This window comes from Cucumis melo, chromosome 12 (assembly GCF_025177605.1).
Source record: "Cucumis melo cultivar AY chromosome 12, USDA_Cmelo_AY_1.0, whole genome shotgun sequence".
Taxonomy (NCBI): Eukaryota; Viridiplantae; Streptophyta; class Magnoliopsida; order Cucurbitales; family Cucurbitaceae; genus Cucumis; species Cucumis melo.
Genome location: NC_066868.1, coordinates 15,859,220 through 15,884,362, shown reverse-complemented (window position 1 = coordinate 15,884,362; position 25,143 = coordinate 15,859,220). Strand labels below are relative to the sequence as shown.

At 35.6% G+C, this 25,143-nt stretch overlaps 1 long non-coding RNA gene across 1 annotated transcript; it reads right to left on the bottom strand.

The window, feature by feature from the left end:
• Positions 1-5,854: 5,854 nt before the first annotated feature.
• On the bottom strand, positions 5,855-8,162 carry LOC127144248 (uncharacterized). Its single transcript, XR_007815842.1, has 3 exons — positions 7,894-8,162; positions 6,519-7,278; positions 5,855-6,416 (listed from the first exon to the last, which is right to left on the bottom strand). It is a non-coding gene; the product is annotated as an uncharacterized LOC127144248 (long non-coding RNA).
• Positions 8,163-25,143: the final 16,981 nt, after the last annotated feature.

Below are 25,143 nucleotides of genomic sequence, written 5' to 3'. Positions count from 1 at the left end.
CAAACCTTAACTTTGAAAAGTTTAGCCTAACGCTTTCTTCACTCAAGCTTCGTGCAAGTTCTTCACCGATTTACAAGCATTCTTCTTCTTCGATCATCATTTTTTTACGTTGTAATTCTCCTTTTCTTCTCCCATTTCATACCTTACGATCATATCTCTTTTACCTCTTACTAATCACGTCTAAAGAAGAATCCCTTACTGAAGCCCTAAAAAGATACCAAGCCCCTGTTGAAGAAGCAAGCCCGTCTAATGCAGAAGTTGAGCATTCTCCATCTGATGACCCTGAGTCAGAACAATGAAAAGGAGAAACACAACTTAAAACAGTTATGACCAATGGAGTGAAAGTTTGACTACCAGAGGATAAATTAGAAGAACTACTTGCCATTGTCTATAAGGAAACTTCAAGAAAAGAAGAAGAGCAGAAAGAGCAATATGAGTGAGAGAGATTGGAAAAAGCTGAAAAAGAGAGGGCTGAGAAAGAATAGAAAGAAAAAGAAGAGAGGGAAAAGAAAGAAAGTGAGGAAAAAGCTGAGAGAAAAAGAGTGGAAAAGGAGAAGGAATAAAAGAAGAAGAAAGAGGATGAGACGAAGAAGAAAAAAGTTAAGAAAAAGAAGAAAGAAGAAGAAAAGAAAAAGAAAGAAGAAGATATGAGAAGGGAATGCGAGATGGTAAGAGAGATATAAGACGCAATAGAAAATACCTCATTGCCTATCATTGAAACCGAGTTTGAGAAGTTGGTAAAAAAGACCGAGGAGAAGACTAAATAAGTGAAGTTTGGGCTTGTAAAAATATAAGTAAAAGCACAAGGCGTCAAGGCCTTAGTAGAAGAAAAGGAAGAAACAAAGAAAAAGGGGCGAGAAGAGCTCTTAAGCAAGGTGGAGAAGGTGGCCCATTCTGCAAAAGAGGATAAGGGCAAGGACAAGTCACATGAAAGGCACTGCGAGGAGTTTGAGAAAGAGAAAGAAATCTAAGTCTTTTGAAGGAGGAAGCGCTAAGGCCAAAGAAAAAGAGGAAAGTCATAATGAAAAAGAAGACCTTGAAGGCATAGTTTCAAAAGAGGCGAGCTAAGAAGGTGAAAAGAAAGCCTCAAAATAATGAAGGAGAAAAGGACGAGCAAAGTGACTCAGAAGGACCACTCTCCTCTACCAAAGTTAGTAAACAATTCATGATAGAGAAGTGTTGGGACAAATATTGACCCATTTAAAGATAGCTTATTCTCAATTCATATCATAGATATGTTCATTATTATGATATTTTTATGCAGAATATGAAAGTAGGCTCCAATACGAACCCAACACAACAAAAATCACTTAAAACGAAGTTCAAATGAAGGAGAACGGTCAAATTGAAAATTAAGGGAAAAATCATAAATATTAAAAAAGTCGTGACACGCATCATCCATTCACACGCGCGAACAACCGAGACGTCACACGTTTGAATCCTGAGTAAAGCATTTATTTCCTAATATTTTTCAAGCCAAAACGACATCGTTTTACTTCTTCCTTTCGGGTGCCTCACTATCACGGGTTCGAAACTCACGGACGCAAAATTAAAATTGAAATTATTAAAAACATTAGAAGCACGCATTCATCAGCCCACTTATCAACTTGTACCATGTGTCAGCCCCTAAAGCCTTCCACCTCTTCCACCATACGATTCGAATCCCAGTCGACCTAAACACACTTTTCTTTCCGTATTTTTCAATGGTAAATTCATAATTTTCACCAACTTTCCAAAATTTCTCCAGATTTTCATCAATTGAAGCATTGTTTCGACCAAGAGGTCATAAGTTCGAGCCCATATGATCCCTTATAAACCCCTAAATTCTCATATTTTCATCATCAATTCACAATTTCTCTCAAATAAACTCCAAAATTCTCCCAATTTCAAAAATCCAATTCATCATTCTATAATTTTTTCTCTCTTCAAATTATATTCCAAATTTCTTGATGATGGAGGGCTAACTTCTTGAGGTAAGTGGGATTAGGATTAATCCTTTCTTTGAGAATTTCTTTTCTTTAATTTTTCATGTAATTAGGTTTTGATTCATTCTTGAATATTGATATAAATTCTTATTCGAATCCCTAATTTTTTGTATCAAGAATTAAACTCATGTTTCAATTTCAATATCAAATTCATTCTTGATTTCAATTTTAATTAAATCTTTGTATGCAAGATACTTAAGTATGACAATTAATGCAATATTAATTAGATTACTTTTCTCTACACAAAGGTTTACTTGATTCTTGATTGTCTCTCAGCAATTGTCGAAATTGAATGATGCTTGATGAATTTCCCTTGATTCTTGGCATTTTTATTAGAAATTAATTGCACATATTTTTTAGTGCACAATTAATTCCTAATTCATTCTTGAATTGCCAAAATTGTCAAGGAACTTCACTTTTCTTTAAAGAACAAGGTAAGGGCTTTAGTTAATATTGTTGTTGAATAAGAAAATTTGGAACCAATTACAAATTGTCACGTCATTTACTAAAATAATTGTATTTGGGAGTAACTAAAAGTTGGCCTGTGTCCAAAATTAAATTTAAAGACAAAGTGGGCGATATGCTGCTTTGGGTTACCCTTTCCATCGAACTACTGGAATTTTAGGACAAAAGGAGACTGACTTATAAGACAGTTCATTCGAAGCTTGAAAGGAAATGCTTTCGGGTGGTACACAGATCTGGAGTCGAAAGTCATTGACAGCTGAGAATAGCTAGAAAAGGAGTTTCTCAACCGTTTCTACAGCACCAGACGTATCGTGAGCATGATGGAGCTTACAAATACGAAACAACGAAAAGGAGAGCCAGTCATCGACTACATAAATCGATAGAGAGCTCTAAGTCTTGACTGCAAAGATCGACTCATCGAACTGTCGGCTGTAGAAATGTGCACCCAAGGCATGCATTGGGGACTCCTCTACATTCTACAAGGAATAAAGCCACGAACATTTGAAGAGTTAGCAACTTGCACTCATGATATGGAATTGAGCATTGCCAGTAGAGGAACTAAAGATTTTCCTATTCCTAAAGTAAGAAAAGATAAGAAGGAGATGAAGGGTGCTGAAAAGATAGTGAAGAGCACCGTGAAGGAATCTATGGTCATAAACACGACTCCACTGAAGTTCCCCAAAAGAAAAGAAAGGCGAGCTGAAAAGAAGGATGATGGAAGGGAGAGACGACGTCTGACTTTAAAGGAAAGATAGGAAAAAGTTTACCCATTTCCCGATTCAGATATTGCTGACATGCTAGAGCAACTACTGGAGATGTAGCTGATCCAATTGTCGGAATGTAAGTGACCTGAGCAAGCAGGAAAAGTGGATGATCCCAATTACTGCAAGCATCATTGGGTCATCAGTCACCCAGTAGTGAAATATTTTGTGTTGAAGGAGCTAATTCTAAGGTTAGCTCTTGAGAAAAAGATCGAGCTATACTTGGAGGAGGTAGCTCAAACAAACCATGCTGCAGTAACGATAATGTCAGAGGCTCTTTCGCCAAGATTGATTTTTGAGCAAAGGGAAAGCTTAGTCCAGTTCAGGACCTTCAAGCCTATAGTGGTCCAATTCCATCAGGAAGTCGCACCCAAGGATTCTCAAGAAAAAGAAAGATCGATTGAAGCAGACGATGAAGGGTGGATCGTTGTGACCCGCTGAAAGAAAAGAAAGTCGACTCCGATCCAAAAAAAGTCTCGCTTCTACAAAAATTATAAAAGAGGGAATAAGGGTAAAAAGAATAAGAAAAAGAAGAAGACTCTAAAGCCTAAACTCGTGGACGAGGAAGACAAGGATTTCCCTCGACCTCAGCACTTAGTAACCTTGGTAGACTTCTTTCCAACAAGATTCCTTTATGATCATTAGGAATATGTTGAATATGCTACCAGCAAGTAAAGATTTCTCTAGCAGTCCAAGAACAAATCCGGTTAGAAATATGTTGAATAAGAGAAGCACAATCATTAGGACTTAACCTATCAGTAAGTAAAGGAAGCCCAAGATAGTGAATAGGGAGATTCCCAAGGACAAACCCCATACTAGTAGCCAGACGAGAAGCAACCTCATTACTAACCCCCACAACAAAAATAGAGCTCTTCCCTAGATTTTGAAACAAACCCGAAAGCTCACCAAACTTTTGAAGATTCTCATGAAGAAAACTCAATGATGGCTCATCAGCAGCACAAAATATCATAAGGTCATCAACAAAGGTCAGGTGAGTTAAACTAACCTTCTCATATCGCTAGTGAAATTGGAAATTTTGAGGAGGCCTATTCATCATACGAGAAAGAACTTCCATTACCATAACAAAAAGGAATGGAGATAAAGGATCGCCTTGCCTTACACCTTTCCAGCCATGGAAAAACCCCTCCAAGGAGCCATTAATCATAATGGAGAACATTGGGGAAGTAACACATGCCCTAATCCAACTCACAAACCTCACGGGCGTACCAATAGCGATCAACAGGCCAAACAGAAAGTCCCAGTTAATAGAGTCATAAGCTTTTTTAAGATCAACCTTCATAGTACAGTGAGGCTTACCAGAGTTAAAATGATAACCCCTAACCAGCTCTTGACAAAGCATAATGTTATCAGTAATACTCCTCCCATGAATAAAAGCATACTAATTATGACTGATAAAAGAATGAAGCCACACACAAAGCCTATCACACAATATCTTAGAAATGCATTTGTATATCACATTACAACAAGATATAGGCCAAAAATTCTCCATACGCTCGCTTAGGAATGAGGGTAATAGCAGTAGCATTAACTTCTTGAGGAAGGTAACAAGTCTCAAAGAAATGCAAAATGGTATCACAAAAATCCTCCCCAATCACAAACCAGGCACCTTTGAAAAAACAAACAGAGAACCCATCAGGACCAATAGGCTTTCCGCTATCCATAGAAAATAAGACCCTTCTAACCTCCTCAAGGCTAATTAGAGCCTGTAACGCCTAACAACACTCATCAGACCACCTAAACTGCACAATGTCATGAATGAAGGGAGAAAACTCCCTATAGCCAATCTCCTAGGAACCCAAGCTATTATGAAAATAATTAACTGCCAACTATACCACCCCATCATGAGAAGTTAACCTGAAGCCAAGCGAATCAACTAAAAAAAGCAAAGAAGTATGGTTCATACGAGAACGAACAGAACCGTGGAAGAAGGCAATATTCTGATCACCAAGTTCCTACCATCGAATCTTGGACTTCAGACAAAGAGAGGCTTCCTCCAATCTAACAGCCGTCTAGAAGGCCTCAGCTGCAAGGCCTACTTAACGACTTAAAACATCTGACATAGAGTTACACTTTACCTCTCTCTGAGCCCTATCCATGGCCTCCTTTTCATGGCGCACCTTCTCATGTCCTTGAAACTTTTATCTAATAAATTTTACTTGGCCTCACTCTTTTGGGTTCAACGCCCGTACTTACACCTATCTACGGTAAGAGTAAAGGTAGACTACAAATATTTTTTGTCAAAGCAAATGTGGTAAGCACCCTTTTTCAACAATTTAATTTTCGAATGTACTTGTGTTTAATAACAACCTTACCTACATTGCATAATTCTTTACGCATACAAAATCTCCTTTGTCAAAAAATGGCGATGTTGCCAAGGAGTGGCACAACATAGCATATTTCTTGAATTTTTGCTTATATATTTTTTGTTATTATTTTTAGAAAAGTATATTAGATTTTTAGTCTTTCTTTGATACAAAAAAAAAATTGCATTCTATTTTTTTTCTTTGCTTTCTTTTAAGTGCATGACTAGGTTGTCCAATGCATCTAGATTAGAATTTATTGAAGACATAACCTTGCATGAAAGAAGACTACGGAAAGAAAAGAAAAGGCTAGTTAGTTCATCTCACGTTTACACATTTGAACCATCATTTCAATAACCTTTAGAGCCTTCCTTAGAGAAAAATTTGAACAATCCAATGGGAGAAGAGGCACTCGAAAGAACCCGTAGAGAACTATATGTGTCACACCTCCTCCCGGACTACCTGCTAGCTTAGACCGAAAGATGGCATGAAGTCGACGGACAACGCTTTTCTTTACCTGTATCTATCGACTCTACTTAAAAATTTGATGTGATGAACTTGCCAATCTAGTATATAAACTATTATACATACACACAACGCAGCAAATCCTAGACTAATCATATACATGCAAGAAATGTATCTCGAAAATAACTAATTTCACAAGTATACCTAGAGACACCTTAACCAAAACATAACCAACAAAAGTTTACACAACTGCAACTCCTAAAGCTTATACAAACTGTGGAGTATCTATAACATACAAGGGTGTATATACATCATAACACAACAGATTTTATGCCCAACTCGAAACACGTACTGGCAATCGATAACGGAGCTTCAGTAGACTAAGGCAGTCTATCAGGCACCGGGAACTCGATCTCTACCTGGATAGTGTGTAAAACATTTTGGAAGAGTAAGCTATAAAGCTCAGTGAGTGACTAAGTTTAAAGCTAGAAATTTAAAAGTAAGAGCACGTGAAAGCTTACACTTATAAATCTGTTTATACAAGTCGTAAACATAGACGTATAATAGTAAGAATAGCTTCCTTAAATACTCAGTACATACGCCATTAAAATCTAGCAAGGCCTATCAAGTATATCAAAATATTTTAACTAACATGACAAATCTACGTTGTGTAGGGTCACCCAGTACAACAACGTTTACAAGCTCTACGATGTAGTGGGGCCCGTCCAGCACTCCCATCATCTTTGTCGTAGTGAGACCCGCTCAGCACTCACGACAACGTCGTTGTTACGGAGTACACTTAACATCAACAACGGAATCTAACATGCGTGCACACAGTACCATATAGCCTCGTGCTCAACACCTCAGTCATGTAGTTAATAGAAACATCAGAAAAATCGTATGAAAACAATAAAACATGCCTGCTATCCTTTTCTTTCATAAAACTTAAACTTACTTAGATTATTCGTGAAAAGTTGTAGTTCTTAAAACAAAACTTGGTAACTCATACTTTGTTTGGAACACAGTGGTTTAAATAATTTCCTGACATTCAATAATCACGTGCTAGCATAAACATTCTGTAAGAATTTTAGTCTCGAAACTCATACTTGAAATAATCATGGACTTCAAATGATTTTCAATGCTTTGTAAATAAACGTGTAGATCAGTCAATCATAATTAATATTTAGGAGAAAGAAAATATTTTTTTAAAAAAACTAGTTTGGTCACTCATTGTCTTCGACTAGTTTTCCGATGTGTAAATCCGACCTATTTCCTCTTGGCCTGTCAAACAACCAGAATCGAGTATTAGAAACCAAAATATTACGATCTTCAAATTTTATGCTTAACATGGCTCACTAAGGATAATGCTAAAGAAGTCCATCTTTAAAACAATAAACCATACTCAACACACTTCTCAGAATTTTCCACATTCGCAGTACGAAATTCAAATGATCATAACTCTTCCAATACTTAACCGAAATGAGATTTTTTTTTATATAAAAATCTTAATTTTGAGGTTCTCTAAAAATTACCTCAAGACATGTAAATCTGATTCCTTGTGAATAATCGCAACAAAACAACTTCAATAATCGCGCGCACACGACCCCTTTAACTTGACTCTACAATTTAACTTATATTTAGTCGTTTTTGGTTGATGATTTGTTCATGAAATTTGTAGTAAATTGAATAAGCTATCCAACTATATCAAATATAGATCCTAACTTCACCTGTACTCTTAAAAATATAAGAAAAACCAGAGACCTCCTGAATTCCTGTGAAAACCAGCTACCCTATTTTCTTCATCAACAATCACCCAATGAACATCCGAATTTGCTCAAACTTTCTTCTTAAAATTTGTTTGAAAATGAAGTAGCTTTCAGTAAATGTAACTCTCACCTCTTAATTCTTTTTGTGTAGCTCAGAATCAATAGAGCATTAGAGGTGTACTGTGTGAATCAATTTCTACCAAGTATGAAGCTTTGCTTGCAATTTTACCTTGTCTTTCTTCAACAAAAATTCTTGAACTTCTTCTTCTTCCTTTCTCAACCTTCTTCCCTTTGAAATTCCCCTGAAATTTGGTGCAGAAATGGTGAAAAAAGTAGTGGAAATGGATAAAGAAAACTTTGGCGGTGGAGGGAAGAGAAGAAGAAAAGAAAAATTGAAATTTTCTTCTTCTTTTTCCTTCCTTTTTATCCTTTCTTTTCTTTTCTCTTTATTTTACTTAATAAAAACTATTAAATATATATATAATATGTATATATATATATATATATATATATATATATACTTAATTTCCATTTTTCTTTTATTCATTTCACGTAAAAAAATAAAATAAAATAAAATAAAATAGACCAAGAAAATATCGGGTTTACAACTTACCTACCCCTTAGAAAATTTCGTCCTCGAAATTTAGATGTCCTTATCTGAAAAGTATTGGGTATCTCTTCTTCATTTGATCTTCTGGTTCCCAAGTTGCCTCCTCCATTCTGTGATGTCTCCACACAACCTTTATGAGTGCAATCGTCTTGTTTCTCAAAACTTGTTCCTTTCTGTCGAGAATCTGAACTGGTTCTTCATCATAACTCAAATCTTCTTTCAATTCAACTGGTTGCCTTGCAACACATGTGATGGGTCCGGTATATATTTCCTTAACATGGATACATGAAAAACATCATGTATTCGTGCAAGTTCTCTAGGCAACTCAAGTATATACGTTGCTGGTCCCACTCGTTCTGTTATCTGATATGGCCCAATATATCTAGGACTTAACTTACCTTTCCTTCTGAAATGACTAACACCTAGCCATGGAGATAACTTCAAGAAAACTTGATCTCCAACTTGAAATTCTAAGTTTCTTCGTCACTTATCCGCATAACTTTTCTGCCGATCTTAGGCTATCCTCAGGTTTTCTCTGATTAACTTAATATTGTTTGTCGTAATCTGAACCAACTCAGGACTACTAAATTCCGCTCTCCCACTTCATTCCAGAACACAAGAGTTTTGCATGGTCTGTCGTATAAGGCCTCATATGGTGCCATACTGATACTAGACTGATAGCTATTATTATAAGCAAACTCCATAAGTGGCAAGTGGGTATCCCAACTTCTTTTAAATTGAAGGACACATGCTCTCAACATGTCCTCTAAAGTTTTGATGGTCCTCTCAGACTGACCATCTATTTGGGGATGAAATGATGTACTAAACTTTAGCCCTGTCTCCATTGCTTTCTGCAAACTAGGCCAAAATTTAGAAGTAAACCTCGGATCCCTATTTAAAACTATGGACACTGGTACTCCATACTGACTCACAATCTTATCGACATATAATCTAGCTAGCTGGTCTAACATAGATGTCGCTTTAACCGGTATAAATCGTGCCATCTTGGTGAGTCTGGCTACTATTACCTATATACCATCATGTCCACTGGATGTACGAGGTAATCCAAACAGGAAATCCATAGTAACATGCTCCTATTTCCACTCTGGCAATGGCAAAGGATTAAGAAATCCTCCTAGCCTCTGTCTCACTGGTTTAACCTGTTGACAAATCAAACATCTATCAACATATTCAGCTATCTCTTGCTTCATTCCAGGCCACCAATAACTCTTCTTTAAAGTTCTATACATCTTGGTGCTACCTGGATGCATAGCATAAGCTGAACTGTGAGCTATTCTTCTAGAATAACATTCTTAAGCTCACTGATATTCGGAACACATAATCTTCCCTGTTTAACAATCGCTCCATCTGTTCTCAGTTCAAACTCCACCTCTAAGCCTTTCTTGGATTTATCAAGCTTATTCTGTAAATTATTGTCCTCTAACTATCTTCTTACAATCTCAGCTACTAGAGAAGACCGTACCTCAAATTGAGCTAAGAGACTTCTTGAATCCTCTACAGTTACTACTGCCTTGGAAACTCTTAACTCACTCAACAAAGCTACTCGAATACCACACAAGGCACTCTTCGAAAGTCTTGACTTCCTACTTAATGCATCCGTTACTATGTTAGCCTTACCTGGATGGTACTCTATAGTACAGTCATAATCTTTAATCAATTCTAGTCATCGCCTTTGTCTCAGAATTACCTCTTTCTGATCAAAAATATACTTCAGGCTCTTATGATCTATGAAAATATGGCATTTTCCCCGAACATATAGTGTCTCTAGATCTTTAAGGCTAAAAGAACTGCTGCTAGCCCAAGATCATGGGTGGGGTAATTACACTCATGCATCTTCAACTGCCTTGAAGCATAAGCTATTACATTCCGGTCTTGCATAAGCACACAACCTAATCCTAGCCTTGAAGCGTCACAATAAATCACATAGTCCTTCCCTGTTACAGGGAGTACTAGAATAGGTGTTGTGACTAGTCTTCTCTTCAATTCCTAAAAACTTTGCTCGCATTTATCTGACCACTCAAACTTAGCATTCTTCCTTGTCAAAGCGGTCAAGGGCAATGCCAATCGTGAGAAATCCTCAATAAAACGCCTATAGTATCCTGCCAAACCCAGGAAACTACGTACTTCTGTACCACTAGTTGGTCTTTCCCAATTGACAACCGCTTTCACTTTTTGTGGATCGACACTAACTCCTTTTGCTGAAACTACATGCCCCAAGAATACTACTTGTTCCAACCAGAACTCACATTTTTTGAACTTAGCGTACAACTGTTTATCACGTAGAGTCTGTAGAACAATCCTTAGATGTTCCTCATGGGCTTCTCTGTCAATCGAGTAAACTAATATATCATCAATGAACATGATCACAAACTGATCTAAATACTGATGGAAGATCATGTTCATGAGATCCATGAAAATCGTTGGCGCATTCGTTAAACTGAATGGCATAACTCGAAACTCATAATGCCCATACCTCATTTTGAATGTTGTCTTAGCAATATCTGATTCTCTAACCTTCAACTGGTGGTATCCTGACCTTATGTCAATCTTAGAGAACAATGTTGCTCCCCTTAGTTGATCAAATAAGTCATCGATGCGTGTTAAAGGATACTTGTTACATATTGTAACTTTATTTAACTGTCTATAGTCAATACATAATCGGAGAGTACCATCTTTCTTTTTCACAAATAGCAATGGTGCTCCCCAAGGCGATACATTAAGCCTGATGTATCCCTTGTCAACCAGTTCTTGTAACTGCATCTTCAATTCTTTAAGCTCGCTTGGAGCCATTCTATACGGTGCCTATGAAATAGGTGCTGTTCCTGATAACAATTCAATGGTGAACTCAATCTCTCTATCAGGTGGCAAATGTGACAGATCATCTGAAAATACATCAAGAAACTTTTTCACCACAGGAACATGTTATGGCTTCAACTTTTCTCTCTGCACTACTACGACGTGTGCAAGAAACGCTGTACAACCCTTCCTCAACAATTTCTCAGCTTTCAAAACTAAGATTAAACTTCTAGAAATGACCTTTCTCATACCTCTAAAACCACTTCAACAAAGCCTGGTTTTCTGAAAAACACTTCCTCCCTATGACAATCCATAGATGCATAGTGAGCAAATAAGAAATCCATTCCCAAAATTACATCTAACCTCTGTAACTCTAGTGGTAGCAAGTCCACAAGCATACTGATACCTTCTACTAAAACTTCACAATTACGCAACACCTCATTAACAAGTAAAACGTCGCCAACTGAAATGTATATAGCTAACCCCTCAGATAAAGGCTCTAGCATCCTATTTAGTTTAGTTAAAAATATACTAGAAACAAAGGAATGCGTAGCACCTGGATCAAATAAAACAGCTGCAGGTACATTACAAATAAGAATCGTACTAGTAATAACATCTGGTGCATTCTCCGCTTCTTGTTGAGTCATAGCATAGACTTTTCCCTGTTGCCTAGGTCTTCCAACAACTCCCTTTTTCCTTGTACCACTGGTGCCCTCTACTGGAATCACTGAAACTCTTGATTGCTCAACTGTCTGGGACCCAACTCCCTGATCTCTCTAAACTGTTGTTAAGGCTATTTTAGACCTAACATTATTGACTAATTTTTCCCAACCCTTATTCATTTACTCAATAAAATGTCATTTTTATGCATAATATGAAACTTCACCCCGATACGAGTCCAACGCCACTAAAATCACTTAAATCGGAGTTATAACGAAGAAGAACGATAAAAAACAAATTCAAGGGCAAAACCGAGAAATTGGACGAACCAGATCGTGCCACGTGGCTGGCAGTTTTTAAAACTAATTCCACTTTTTTCTCCCATTTTCCCTTCTATAAAAACTCTCTTTCTCATTCAATTTTTGTAGCAAATTCTTGAAACTCTATGAATAAAGATTACTTTTGTTAAATAAATGGATTCTTCCCTCAACATTTTTTCAAGAATTTCATCAATCTTCATGGGCTAAGGTAATCTTTTGAGACTTTTTCTTGGGTTAAATTACCATGTTTTCTTTAAGAATTAAATTCCTTTCTATATCTTTTCAATTTTTTATTTGATTGCTTGTTTCCCTTTGCAATTTCTTTTGAAATTTCAATAAAACAAATAAGTTTTCCCATCTTTTTCATTGAAATTTCTTTACAAACTCTTAAAGTGCTGAACTTAAATTTTGATTTGCAATGGTTTGTTATCTTGAATTCATTGTTGAGATTGTCTTTAATTTTCTACTAATTGATTCTTGCATAACAAGTTTGAAATGGGCATTAATTTTGCTAAGGGTAGTGGCTATCCCTTCCTTAGCAAATCTTGAATAGGATAAATTTTATCTCGGTTTGAACATGCTTTGGTCGCTGAGATTAATAATGTTTTAATAGAGATTTGTTTACTTTCTTTTTGTAAAAATTCCATTCTTGTAAATTCAAGAAAAGATTAATTAATCTTCTTTCTTTTTCAATGATAAGAAACATGGTAATTACCCAAGAAAAAGTCCCTCTACTAAACCTGAAAGAAAAAATTTATTTTAATTACTTGTTGTCACTAATCATTCCTTAATACTCGTTCTTTACTATAGTTTAAAAATTACTTCCACAAACCCCCCATTTTTGTGTTTCTAATTTTCTTTTAGATCTTGAAGCTACTATCGACCTTGTTTGTGAATCTTGAAGTTTTGAATCTTAAGTGCTCTCTAGGGTTCGACACCCTTCTTCCCCATACTACTCTCAATTTCCACAAAGGTAAGAAGGGTTAAAAAGATAACTTTGAAAGGTAATTGAGGTAATCCCTAACCCTCATATTTCATCTAGTCTTTCTCTATTCTTGTATTCTTTTATTCTAGAGTAGGAATAAATTCTTGTTTTGCACACTTACATCTATAACAACCTATCATGTTGATAAGACTTACCTTAAATATTATCCTTCCAACTGTTATATTCAACTGCGGGCAATCTTTCTTGAAATGTCCTGACTGTCCATACTGGTAACACACACCAGCACCCACTAAACACTAACCTTGATGGTTCTTACCACAACTCATGCATGAGGTTCGCCTGATAGTACTAGCAACAGACGCCTGACCTGGCTACGATCTTACTGTTGATCTAGTGGGTTAACTAGGTATTCTCTGGCTTTGTCTCTGAAAAACACTACCATAACTCACGTTCCTCGATGCTTGGCCTCCAGACCGATTCTTAAAGTCTTGACGGCTTGAAATATTTACCTCAGGTGTGAACCTCCTGCTCACGGCCTTTAAATCCACTAGTTGTTAAAGTCCCACGACTAACCTGACAGATCATTTGGAAATACTTAATTTCCATTTTTCTTTTATTCATTTCACGTAAAAAATAAAATAAAATAAAATAAAATAGACCAAGAAATATCGGATTTACAATATGAGCCTAATGTCCATCAAAGGCATTAGGCATAGTGATTCCACCTACCATAACCAACTTTCACCTTATGTCAGATTTGATCTCAAATTTACCTATCTTTAGAGAATCCAATGGAGAAGACCCATATAAATACCTTAGAGACTTTTCTTGGGCATGTGATCTCCTTGATCCTTATGGGGTAACCGAGGAATAATTGAACCTTAGGCCATTTCCCTTTTTTCCTCGCCGAAGTGCAAAAAGATGGTTTATAAACCTAGAGCCTTAAACCATAACCACTTGGGAACAACTTAAGAAGAGATTCTTAGAAAAATTCTTCCCAATTATTAGAGCTCAAATGATTTTAAAAGAAATCTATGGTGCTAGGCAATCTAATAATGAAACATTATTTGAATATTGGGAGAGGTATGATGAACTTTGTGCTAGGTTGCCATATAATCAATTGACCGAGGGGGCATTGTGCAATATTTTTACTTAGGATTGTTGCCATCAGTTAGGGACTCAATAGATGCGGCTTCGGGAGGGGCCTTTATAGATAAAACCCTCTCTGAAGCAAGGAAGTTAGTCTCTAAAATTGTCGAAAATGCTCAAAATTTTTCTAGTAGAACACTTGATTCTAATTCTTCTTCATCTTGTGATAATTCTATTAAAAAACAAGTGAATTTACTAAATAAACTTTTTGCTTCTTTTGTCATCGGGGAGGTTTCCAAAGTTGTCTCTTGCGGAATTTGTGACATGCTAAACCATCATGATGATCAATGTCCTAAGATTAAAGAAGTAAGTGCCATGGGAGGTTTCAGAAGAAATGATTCACAGAGTAACACCTACAACTCTTATTGGAGGGACCATCCAAATCTTAGGTGGGACTCTCAAGAACTAAAACCTACCTGCTTCTTCTTCCTCATCATTATCACAAGGTTTGTATTTAGAAGAGACAGTCTCTAAGTTAGCTCTTAGCTCAAATAGTTTTAAAACTGATTTTGAGAAAAACTTAATTAAGTTGAGTGAGCAAACTACTCAATCAACTGGAGCTATGAAAATTGATATAGAAACCATGAAAGCATCCATTTCAGAGTTAGGAGATAAGCTTAATCAATTAGCAATACATGTTCTTAAAAAAGAAGAGAAAGATAAACTTTCCGCCCAACCTAACCATGGTAATGTAAGTGCTATTACTTTAAGAAGTGGTAAGGTTTTGAATAAAAATAATGATGCTTCTTTGCCTCAAAATGATCCTAAATTCGAAAGAAGTGATTTAAATACCAAAAAAGAAAAGAAGGTACATACTAACCCCTCTTTTTCTATTACTTCTTCTTCTAATAAAGAAGTCAAGAATAATGAAGTAATGCATGAAGTTTTCAAGAAGGTAGAAATGAACCTACCTCTTTTGACGGCCATAAAAAACATACCATGGTATACAAAATTTCTTACGGAGTCGTGTACACACAAGAGGACTAGAAGCCAATGAAAGGAAATGGTTAGTAAAAATGTCTCTTCACTCATAAAGAAGAATCTTCCTGAAAAATGTGTCGACCCAGGTATGTTTTCGCTTCCTTGCACTATAGGAAATAGAAACATATCAAGTGCCATGCTTGACATAAGTGCTTCAATTAATGTCATGCATCTTAGTGTTTTCAAAGACGATTGAATGGACTTAAAAAAACTAGCATTTGTATTCAACTTGTCGATAGGTCTTTCATTTCACCATTAGAGGATGTAAAAGATGTCCTAGTTAAGGTAGGAAATCTAATATTCCCCACGGATTTTTACATACTTGAAATGAACAATGAATATGCACGTACATCTCCTACCATACTTTTAGGAAGACCATTCTTGAAAACTGCTAAGGCCAAAATTAATGTTGATAAAGGTCTTCTTAGTATCGAGTTTGATGGTGATATAGCGTCTTTCAACATTTTTTATGAATGTCTCATTGTGTGCACTTGATACTTTAAAATCATTAGAGACACAAGAAGAGCAAGATAAATTCAATGAGCTTATAGATCAAGCAACTTGAGAATATATTAGTAATGAACTTGCTAAGGAGAAACCTAGTGATGATGATCTCAATATCTTTCTTGACTTTGTTACTAGTGTAAATGATGAGCATGTCTTGGTTGATAATCTTCAACAAATGGATATCATGCTCTAGATAATGATTTTGCATCTAATAATGAGCATGATCTAGGAAGAAACATTAATAATGATGATGATCATACCTTGAAAGGCATTGACATTGAAAATGATCTTGGCACAAACATTACTGAAATTGTTTCTAAACTTGATGATGAGAAACGCTTTGAACATGACAATGGTGCATGTGACAAACCTACTTTAGATTTTGATATTGACTTTGCACATGAGATTTTAGATGGATTTAATATTGATTCTGTTCATGAGAACTTTGATGAAAGATTTGACATGATTGACAATTTTGTAGATAATCATGATGATAGAATTTTATTACGTGAAGATTTGATCATTGATGAATTTGTTAATAAATTTGTTGACAATGTCTATCATGATCTTGATAAAATTGATACATCCTCAATTGATTTTGATTTTAATGAATTCTACATTGAATATGATAAATTCTTTATCCTTGACAACAATGATGAGATTATTAATAAGGAAGAATTCATTTTTATCTTTGATGACAATTGCCAAGTTGAGCATAAAAAGTTCTTATTCAAATTCCATGAGCATAATTAATTTTTTTCTCCACTTAATAATCTTGCTTTCAATTCCATATCCTTTGAATTTCATGATCCTCTCATTGATTACGTTTTTGCAAAAAAAAATACCCTTTAAATAAAAAGGTACATTTTTTACATGAATTGAAGATTAAACTAAACTCTTTTCCTCTAAACCTCCTTTAACTTTTTTCTTGATATAATAAATTGTCTCCTTCTTGCTTCCACTAAATATGTCTACTTTATGCATAAGCAAGGAAAGACAAGAAAAACAAAAATGAATGGAGGAACTAAACCACTCATCATCAATCCCGAATGAGTTGTTGAAAGAATAAATGGTCGAGCAACCGACCTGAAAAATTTACGCTTCTTGAAGGCAGCCAGACGTCATTTTTACTTACTTTCTTTAAATTTTGTCTTTCTCTCATTTTCTTTCTAATTCCTAGTTTTTACTTTCCAATAAAACTAAGAAAGTTTTCTTTCTTTTTTCAAGAATAATCTTACCCAAAGCAAACTTTGCATATAAATAAGGATTTAACACTTTCTCCATGCAAGCCTTCCACCAAACAAACATCAAGATACATCCAGGGGAGTACACTGTTCCCCTTTCCTTTCTCTTTCACTTTACTTTGATTTTCGAAAGCATTGAGGACAAAGAAAATTTTTAAGCGGGGAGTGGATAGCATGTTTCTTGATAATTAACTTAGCTTGTACGTTCATGAATATGAGGTACTTTTTTCAAAAACAAATTTTAAAAAATTGCATATCTGCCCAACCCTTGAGCTAAGCTCAGGTTTGTGAATTGTCACATTTTGGATATAATTGTCATATTTTGGATTTACTTTTTTCTGAATATTCTGAATAGATTGAGAATAATGAGTCACTGTCTTCTCTTTTTTTTTTACCCCTTTTTAGTCGTGCCATAGTGAGATATGAATGCTTGAATGATAAATGGTATGTATGTTGTGATTGAATGATTGCACGTATTATACAATAAGTGCATGAATACACTTCTAGCCTTGTCTTCTTTGTTGCGTTATTATGATATGTCTATGATACACTTAGTCTAAATCTAGCCTAGATAGAGTTCAAAAAGGATAGGAGCTTCTCTTTCGAAGTTGAGAAGGCTTTAACACTTTTTTCTTGTCAACACGAATTAGAAACCTCTCGTCTAGCCACAACAAACTAGATCCCTTGGAAAAGATTAGGCATTGATAAAACTTGTTGTCACCTCAAAAGGAGTAGCCAAACTTAGAAAGTAAGTTTAGATCCATAGAAAGGTAGCCCACTGGTTCTAGCAAGGCCTAGTTACCGCATTGCATACCAAAGAAAAAAAGATGCAGTGTATAAAAAAAAAGTGAGGCGACCAAGAGCAAAAAGAATATATACAAAAAAAAAGAATGCAATATGCATAAGAAAGAAGCTTGTAAAAAAATTGAGAAGTCGGGTAGGTCAAGTAATTGTGTTGCTTCCCTAACTATCAGAACTTTTGGGGGAAACTAAACTTTTGACCTAAGTAAAACCAGAAAACCTTCTCTTAGTGTTCTAGACATAACATCTAGTTCAACAAGGATTTTGAAAAGAGGAGGAATCCTTCCCGATCCATAAGTAGGGAAAAAACGAATCTAAGGTGTCTTTCATCTTTTCATAGCATGTCTAGCATCCGAGTAACAAAACTTGAGCGTCCTTCTAAAACATCTTGAATCAGACGAACTTAATTAAACCTAAACCTTAAGCGATAATTTGTAATCTCTTTGATAATTTAAACTAGGTTTAAGCATAGGTTTGGATAGACTGTTAAGACATTGAGTAACGTCGCTTGGATGACTTGTCAGAAGTGTATCACCTATATACTTGCGTGATTGTTTTTTTTCTTCTTAAGTTGATGTTTGCTTCCCGTGCATACTGCTTGACTGTTTGATATTAGATAATACTTTGCTTGGGACGAACAAAGCTTAAGTGAGGGGTAATTTGTTGGGGCAAATATTGATCCATTTAAAGATAGCTTATTCTTAATTCATAGCATGCATATGTTCATTATTTTGATATTTTTATACAGAATATGAAGTTAGACTCTGATACGAATCCAATGCAACAAAAATAACTTAAAATGAAGTTAAAATGATCGAGAATGGTCAAATTGAACATAGGGGCAAATTCATAAATATTCAAAAGTCATGATATGCGTCAGCCATTCACATGCACGAACAACCGAGATGTCACATGTTCGAATCCTAAACGAAGCCGAAATGACGTCATTTTGGTCCTTCCTTTCGCGCGCCTCACCGTCACGTGTTCGAAACTCACCGGACGCAAAGTTAAAATCAAAATTATTCAAAACATTAGAAGCGTGTGTTCATTCATCAGCCCACCTGTCTCTTTGTGTCGTGTGTCAGCCCCTAAAGTCGTCTGCCTCTTCCACCATCCGATTTCGAATCCCAGCCGACCTAAACTCATTTCTTTTCATATTTTTCAATGGCAAATTCGTAATTTTCACCAACTTTTCAAAATTTCTCCAAATTTCCATCCATTTAAACATTTTTCGGCCAAGAGGCCGCAAGTTCGAACCCATATGACAGTTATTTTTATTATAAATCCCTAAATTCTCATATTTTTATAATCAATTCACCATTTCTCTCGAATAAACTCCAAAATTCTCGCGATATTCTCCCAATTTCCAAAAGCTTATCCAATTCTACCATTTTTTCTCTCTTGAAATTAAATTCCAAATTTCTTGATCATGGAGAGCAAATTTCTTGAGGTAAGTGGGCTTAGGATTAATCCTTTCTTTGAGAATTTCTTTTCTTTAATTTTCCATGTAATTAGGTTTTGATTCAATCTTGAATATTGATATAAATTCTTGTTAGAATCCCTAAATTTTTGTATCAAGAATTAAACTCGTGTTTCAATTTCAATATCAAATTCATTCTTGATTTCAATTTTGATTCAATCTTTGTATGCAAGATACTTAAATATGACAATTAATGCAATATTAATTAGATTACTTCTCTACACAAAAGTTTACTTGATTCTTGATTGTCTCTCACCAATTATTAAAATTGAATGATGCTTGATGAATTTCCCGTGATTCTTGGCATTTTTCTTTGAAATTAATTGCACATATTTTTTAGTGCACAATTAATTCCCAATTAATTCTTGAATTAAACTCATCCCCTATGGAAATCATATCTTTTATTGTCTTGATCAAAATTCTTTCAAGATCAAGCAAGTTGATCTTATGAAGAATCTTGAATCAAGAATCCTTATTAATTAAGCATGATTCAATTCTTAATCATCTTTGATTGAATGATAAGAATATACTAATATCCTAAGCTTATTCCTCACTTTTCTTATTGAATTTCAATATTTAATTTCTCTTTCTTGTGAATTGACTTGCAATCTAAAATTTCCATTAATTCTTGGTCCTTATTGATTTTTCCCAAATTGTTTTCAATACTTTTCTTTTCTTTTTGTTACTAATCTCATCTCTTTAAAGCTTTTATTCAATAAATTTTACTTAGTCTCACTCTCATGGATTCGACACCCATGCTGCACTTATCTATGGTAAGAGTAAGGGTAGACTACAAATATTTTTTGTCAAAGCGAATCTAGGTAAGCACTCTTTTTCAACAATTTAATTTTCGAACATACTTGTGTTTAATAACGACCTTACCTACATTGCATAATTCTTTACGTGACAAAATCCCCTTTGTCAAGAAGGGGCTTTATCCATATCGAAAAGTCATGTCAGAGTTCCACACGACACCCATTCAAAGTTCAGATAGAAATGATTTTTCCAAGGGATGGTCGCAATAAGACATGACGTAATAAACATGCTCTACACAAGATACATCAATGAAGAAGAACACTAGGCCATGGTCAAATGGAATAAAGTTGATTTTGGGCCAAACACGATAAATGAACTCTTTATATTAGAAGCAAATGAGATAGGACATGTTATTTTCAAAGACGCAAAAGAGTGAGATTTAGGAGACGCGTAGAAGAGAGTAGCATGGCCCGGGATAAGATGCGACATAATGCCAATCGAGAAGTATCACCCAATCGAGAAGTAACGCGTAGAAGAGAGTAGCATGGGCTCCAACGAACCAAGATTAACTGGCTAAACACTTTTAGACCAAGCTAATCAACATTCGTTAACTAACGAGTCATTCCACTAAAATCTCGTAGTTGCACTCCTCTCACTATAGATATATTTATGTCCATCAGATATAACCATGATCAATAAGTTAATCCTTCACAAGTTGTTCGTAACCTCGGTTGGGTCAAAATACCGTTTTATCCCCGATGCTACATCTTGTTCCTTAAGTTCCATCGATCCACTATTGAACAATTGGTTTAAGGTACAACCTATAAACCAAATCCCTCTCGGGACAATGAGAGGGTGGGGCCCCATTGTTCAAGACTCCTTAAGAAAACAACCTATCTACTAACCCTAAAGCGGGTAGGAGTGAATTTCGTTTTGCACCCTATGTTCCCAACTATCCACCCGATCTTACCCATGAAATGGGAGACTTATTGGGCCAACTCTAATGAGTTGCCCTCACCTATGCAGATCTAAGGATAATCTCGTGTGAACAGGAGTTCACAGTTATCTTAGGATTAAGATTAAGTTACCTAGGTCATCAATAATCGAGATAGTCATTTTTGAACAGTAAACGGCGTTATAACGTAAAAGTGACTATCTCATGGTTTTGTCTTACGTAGACCTTTTACATAGGATGCCCCCACTTTCATGTCTCTACATGAATGAATCAGGATTACATCATTTGTATTAACTATAAAGCGGGTCGCATCCATAGTATCTCTGAATAAGGCCCCCAACCTTTATTTATATACTATAGACTATTTAGGCTATTTCATTGAACTTAACCATATTTATGTCTCTACATAAAGTTCAAGTTTACTCAAAATAGCCTTGGAATCTTAGTTTATTGGATTTAAGATTATAGGACATAAATTCCAACACTTTCCAGCACCTAATTGAAAAATTATGCTTAAAAGCATGATCAGCATTGGACAAGCTTCCTCAGGTAAAGGTGAAGGATGGAATTTTGTCCTCTACAACCCTTCATCGCATAATTGCAGTCAACAAGAACAAGGCTAAGCTAAAACGCCTCAAAACCAAACAAGATGGTAAATCAGAGGTTGAGAAAGTGGAAGATGAGCATGAAGACGAGAAACAAAAAGATGATGTCCCACTAAAACGCAAACGGCAAGGCGAGAAGGAGGCCTCTTGATCAAAACCAGCAAAATCCTATAAGGCCAAGGACTCTAAGGAAACCTTATCGCATGCGTCCACAAATAAGTCCCAAGAAGAAGAAGCCCACAGAACTCCCCTCACCCAATAAATTTTAAATCCTTTAAAGCTACCAGCTCTCAAACTCCTACTAAGTCTAAAACGCCACCACCTCCCAAAAAAATCCAAATCGTTAATTTGAACCCAACAAATCCAAAATACCTCTCATTCTTCCAGGCAAGATTCTAATGAAAACCTTGTCATTGTTGTAAAGAATAAGGAAGGAACCTTAACTTCGTGACAAGATGAAAACCATCTATTCCTTGTCGCCAACCAAACCAACCAAAATAAATCCCTTAGATTTGAAGAATCAATTCAAGATGTCTTCTAAGATTCCCTTCCAGACCCTATCGCATTCATTGATGACGCGTTTAATGAGAAGCAAGAAGATGGGGTGGGAAGCCCAGTTCTGTCCCCTAAAAGAAAAGAAGTTTTAGAGGAGGAAGTTAATGACTCACTGCAAAGGGAAAAAGAAATGAACTTTGAGGTAGCTGGTGAGACACACCTCCCCTAACCGTCAAAGTCAACTACAGAAGCTTCCATGCGAGCAGAGCAAAGGAAAGAGGCGAAGTTGATGAGGATTATATCTTCAAATTCATGGACGATTTTGTTGGAATTTATGTCCTAAAACTCGTAGTTTGAAATCATATTATATTCAATAAAGTCGTTATTGAGAAATTGAATACTATAATCTTAAATCCAATAAACTAAGATCCCAACGGTATTTTGAGTGAACTTGAACTTTTTGTAGAGACATAAATATGGATTAAGTTCAAGTAAATAGTCTAAATAGTCTATAGTATATAAATAAAGGTTGGGCGCCTTATTCAGAGATGGTATAGATGCAGCCCGCTTTGTAGTTAATATAAACGATGTAATCCTGAATCGTTCATGTAGAGACTTGAAAGTGGAGGTATCTTATGTAAAAGGTTTACATAAGACAGAACCATGAAATAGTCACTTTTATGTTATAATGTCGTTTACTGTTTAAAATTCACTATCTCGATTATTGATTACCTAGGTAACTTAATCTTAATCCTAAGCTAACTGTGAAATCCTGTTCACACGAGATTATCCTTAGATCTGCATATGTGAGGGCAACTCATTAGCGTTAGCTCAATAAGCCTACTATTTCAGGGGCAAGATCGGGTGGATAGTTAGGAACATAGGGTGCAAGACGGAATTCACTCCTACCTGCTTTAGGGTTAGTAGATAGGTTGTTCCCTTAAAAACTGAATCCAAGTCATGAACAATGGGGCCCTACCCTCTCATTGGTCCGAGAGGGATTTGGTTTATAGGTTGTACTTTAAAACCAATTATTCAATAGTGGATCAGTGGGACTTAAGGAGAAAGATGTAGTCTTGGGGGTAAAACGGTACTTTTCGACCCAGCCAAGCTTACGAATAACCTGTGAAGGATTAACTTACTGATCATGGTTATATCAAATGGACACAAATATATCTATAATGAGGGGAGTGCAACTACGGGACTTTAGTGGAATAACCCGTTAGTTAACAAATGTTGATTAGCTCGGTATAAAAGAGTTTAGCCTGTTAATCTCGGATCATTGGAGCTAGTGATCTATAGGTCCATTAGATTCTCCTGCTAGCTCATATGGAATAAACTTATAACAGTATGATGGAATGAGTCAAATTATTTGAAACATGAGAGGAGAGAGAAACCGACAAGTATATGTGATATAGCCGTCGTGTTAAATTACTAATAGAGCTTTATGCTTAAATAGAATTTAAATATTAAAGATATGAATGTGGATTCATACTCGAAAGCTCAGAAAAGATGAAAATAGTCAAAGTTGTAAAAAGTCAAAATGTTGACTTTTGACTTTTGAAAAGTCAAACTTTGACCGACAATATATCCAATGTGATTTGAATCTTGAGACAATAAATGTGGATTCATACTCGAAAGGTAAAAATTAGTCAAGACGGACAAAATTGTAAAAAGTCAATATGTTGACTTTTTGGCATGAAAGGTGTTTGACTTTGACCAAATGACAATTTTACCCTTTGACCAAGTTAGTGGGAAAATCCAACATTTAGTTGGATAAACCCACTAACTATAATGGGCTAGGTGTTAGCAAACTATGAAGACATTAAGCCTACTAATGGTTAGTGGGTTATGTGTTCTTGGCCCATGTGTGTGCATGCACACACAACCTTGCATGTGTGAATTCTATATAAAATGGGCTCTTGGGGCCTTTAGAAAAAGGCTTAGCATTTTTTCTAAGAAAATTTAGGCTGCCATTTTTCTGTTTGGTTTTATTAAAAATCAAAAATTAAATCTCAACCCTTTTTTCCATCTTATTTCTCTCTCCCGATTTCCTTCATCCAACGGGTCTCACAACCCAGTTTTGAGTCCGGAGGATAGTAGGCCAACTCTAGTGGTGGTTCAAGCATCAATCGGAGCTTCAAAGGTAAGGTTTTCTTAAAAATCTTTTATTTAATCTTATTTCAGTTTAGGATTTTTTTTGTTAATTAGTTGCAATTAGGGTAAAATTTCGGTCTTTCTTTCGTCCTGCTCGTTTAATCTCTATCAGATTTTATATGCAAGCCTAAGGAGAATGGAATTCAAGATATAATCTAGTGCCAGAGCAACTTTCCAGAAATGCATTTGCAGAGTAAAAGAAAATTCAATGATTTAGATTTGAAGATGGACAACTCAAGTGTAAACGCTGAGGCACAATTAAATCAACTACTTCTTACAATGAGTAGACAAAACGAGGCGATGAGGGAACAAAACGAAATTCTGACTGGTTTGGTAGAGGAGCTGGCTGAGAGGTACGACACGCAATTCACCACATTATTAAGATATCAACACCTTTTGTTTTGTAGTATTGTTCCAGTGCCTCAGGTTTTGCAGAACCTAGTAAGACCCCTAACGCATTTTGATTCGGCAGTTGGAGCTAGGAAATATCAACAACCACCACAAGAATCACAACTACCACCTCCACCATCATAACCTTAAAAAAGGGATTGTTCTGTATTTTTGTATATTTTTTTTCTTTTTGTGGATTTTTAATTTCAGTTATGTAAATTATATTTCCTTATATTTATGATATTTTCAATACAAGTATAAACTTTGCCACAAGTTTTGCTTATCGTCTTTTTTAGTATTTTTATTTTTCCTTGCGTCTCAATGATAAATTAAGTGAAATAAACTATTTGAAATAAAGTTTCATTTGTTATTTAGGCATTTAACTTGCTAAGGAAACTCACTTAAGAAATAATTCTAAAGTTTATTAGATGAGCAAGTTTTACCTCAAATCATTTTTGTAAGATTTTTCTGGGAATAATCTTATCATTTATTGTTAGCAATGAGGAC